Consider the following 3,409-nt stretch of genomic DNA (forward strand, 5'->3'; position numbering starts at 1 on the left):
GCTCCAGTTCCCATAAGGTGATACCTTTTTGGAAGCTTTGGGAAGTGGGACCCTGTTAAAGACAGCAAATCGCTGGGGAGAGGCCGTGGGGGAGAGGGGTCTCCCTGGGCATTTCCTGTCTTGCTTCCTGGGTGGCTAAGTAGTGAGGAATCCTCCTCAGCTCTATACTTAGTCCGCCCTGGTGTTCTCAAATGCATGCAGCCAGGAGATCAAGGACTGAATTCTCTGAAACCATGAACTGAGATCGGTCTTCTTCTAGGCTGAGAAAAGAAACCAACAAAGTCCCAAAGCATGCCTCGGGAGCCGCGTGAGGCAGCCTCTAAGAGTCTCAGCGCCAACTCCAGCCAAGAACTCTCCCTCTCATTTACGGGGGTGGGAGTGGGCGACCACAAGCTTCACAGATGAAAAAAAAAAAAAAATCGAGTTAGTTGGAGGCAAAACTCTCCCCTCCTGGTCTCAGAATGCAGAAGGCCCCAAGACCTGTGTGGCCTTTCCAATTCAGAGCTCACCCCAACGAGAGCAAGCCACCATTTCTAGAGCCCCGGGGTGCTTCCTCTGCCTGGTGGGCCACTATTAGGGCACAAAGAGGAGGTCCAACCCCCACAGACCAAGAGGTCTCGATGCCCTGTGTGTACCCCGTTCCTGGGTCATTCTTATCGACCCCGCTCGCCGCAGTGTCGAAGAGTGCATGCTCGTGCTGAGGGCCAGGTCACCCCGAGCTGCGTGTTTATTTTCCTTCCTGGACACATCGGTTGACTCGGTGTTTGAAAAGCTCTAACGTGGCTGGAATGAGAGTACACAAGAGGATGGACAGTCACCCCGAGGAGGCCTGCTGGCGATTTGGAATGTCCCTTTAGAAGGCTTTTTAATAAACTTTGTTTGTATCTGCCTTGATGAGGAACACATTTGCCTGGGACCGTGCAGAGATGTTTGGCTTCGAGGCTTCCCTTTCTTGGCCTTAGAAGTTCTTGGTGGCAGTGGCTGCCTGCAGGCCCTTGGGACTCCCCTGTGGAGCACTGACCTGCCTACAGCTTTGTCCCAGTAACTTTAGTCCTGCTACACTCCTGGACCCGATGTCTCTGATAAACTCCTCCAGAGTGCAGGCGGGGGAGGGGGGGGTGCAGCTACAGGGTCAGAGTGGGGTGGGGGATGTGGTTTAGGAAACACAGGGTCAGATGGTTTGAGAGTTCAGCAGGAAAGACAGGTCCCATTACCTATTTAAGAAACTTCCAGAGTCAGCGCTGGGATTTGCCCTTCTCAATCCACCCAGCAATGTATTTGACTCCTGTTTCTCCCAGTCCTCCCTTGGTCAGACTCTAACAACACCGGGCATTAATTTTAGTATTGTGTACTTCACACATACACACGGCAGGTTCTAGCCAAGGACCCTCGTTATAAAAGAGAAGACGAGAATCAGATGAGCAAGCCTGTAACCTTAGCACACAGTAGGCTGGGATAGAAGGGCTGTGAGTCTGAGGCCAGCAAAGTGAGAGAGAGAGAGAAAGAGAGAGAACTGGCTGTCTTTTCAGACTCTCTGCTTGAGTTAGATGCTCCTCAATGGCGGCTGCTGTTCATATCTTATTTGGGGAAAGAAAAAAAAAGTCTGAACACTCAGGTCCCGAGCGCTCACAGTCTAGGGAATGAAAATAGCGACCAACTGTACTCCGGCAAAAGGGTGGCAGCCCTCCTATGCTGACTCATTCCCATCTGGCTCTGGGGTGCCCAAGGCAGAATGTAACGTAGCAAGTAAACCAGTTCAGCTGGCTGTGACTTCAGTCAGGGAAGGGCAGAGGCAGCCAGGCACAGCTCCAGCTCCTTTATTAACGGTGACATCCGTTTGGTCCAAATGTACAGAGTGTCCAGCCCCGCCGACAGCCTTGATATAAACAGTTGCATGTGGAGAATGGCGACGAGAGGCAGGCACAGGTAAGAAGCGCATTACCTTGGTCCGGTTCACGAAGAACAAAGGCTGAGCCCAGAAGATACAGTCTACACACCACAATCTGAAGCCACGAAGGCTTGCGTTTCACATTCGGCTCTGCTCCTTCCAGGCTATATGAAATGGGGGTGGGGGGTGAGTTACCTCAACTCTCTTTGCCTCAGCTTTCCCAGCTGTAAAATGGAAAGACTTTCCTCATCGATGCTTTTCATTGTTTTCACGGTTGAAATAATATGTGATGCATCGATGCCACGAGGAGCTTCTGGGTAAACGCTAAAGTTGCATTCAGGGTGCAGAGTAATGGTTGGGATATAGGAGAGGCACGTTTGCTGCCTCCATGCATGCACGGGTGGAAGACCAGAAAAACAGAGATGGAGAGAAGATGGGAGAGAATATAACTTACCACACTGTTAGCAGTGAGCTATTGATAAATATCGACTATCGCTTGTTCCTTGAGACAGGCTCTTACTATGTAGCTCAGGCTTGTTTCCAACTCATGATCCTCTCGCCTTACCCTCCCCAGTCCTGAAACTGCAGATGTGTGTCACCACGTCTGACTGCCTTTTTCCTCTAACCATCCTGGCTACCTATGTGTATAGTTAACAGATCGTCTTCTTCAACTCCGAGGGAGAAAGAGAGTAAAGAATCTTGGTCGAGGGCTCCATGGTCTTTTCTCTTGACTCAAAAGCACCAAGAGGAGAGGAAGCTGGGTGCGTGGACCCTCTGTGGGCATTTTCATGTTATGAAATCTGAGAGAGCACTTCCTGCCATGCTGGTAGACACAGGCCTTGCTTCCCCGCTCCCCAGGAGACCCTCCCAAGGCTACAGCACCTCCCTCTTGATGCCATCCTGGAGGGGCGGCCAGATATATGGTATAAAAACACAGCAGTGGCCCCGTTTCATAACATCACGTGTCTAAATAAGTGAAGCTGTTGACTCAGGCTGATTTGATGAGGGGCCTTTCCTAAAAAGCAATCCATGTGAGGCTAAGAAAAACAGGATTCTTGGTGGAATTAGGCCTTTAATCCCCTGCTTCCCAGCCACGGCCTAGTGGATCTGGGGTGAGGGGAGCCTCCAGAGATGCCTTCAAAAGCTGGCCAGAGACTGCATTCTTCTTGCTGCCTGCCTCCAGGCTCCCGAATCCTGCCTGGACAAGAGGGCTCTGATCTCAAAGCTTCACAGAGGCCAGGATCCCTGAGCTGCAGCCAGAGTTGGTGAAGGAACCTCATATTCCCTCATCAGATTTTTTTGTTTGTTTGTTTGTTTGTTTGTTTGTTTGTTTAGACCCCAGAGCTGGATTTACAGAGTAGATGTGTGCACTCATGGTTTCTCACAGCCCACAAAGCTTGCAAAAAGAAAAGAAAACCCAGAAAGGGGCATACAGTAAATCCCCTTCAAAGTGGCTAGCTGTATCACTGAATCACACTGGCCTGCATCCGTAGCTCTTTATTGGAAATACAACGCCCTGTG

This window comes from Psammomys obesus, unplaced genomic scaffold (assembly GCF_907164565.1).
Source record: "Psammomys obesus unplaced genomic scaffold, mPsaObe1.curated_primary_1811, whole genome shotgun sequence".
In the NCBI taxonomy this organism is placed as follows: Eukaryota; Metazoa; Chordata; class Mammalia; order Rodentia; family Muridae; genus Psammomys; species Psammomys obesus.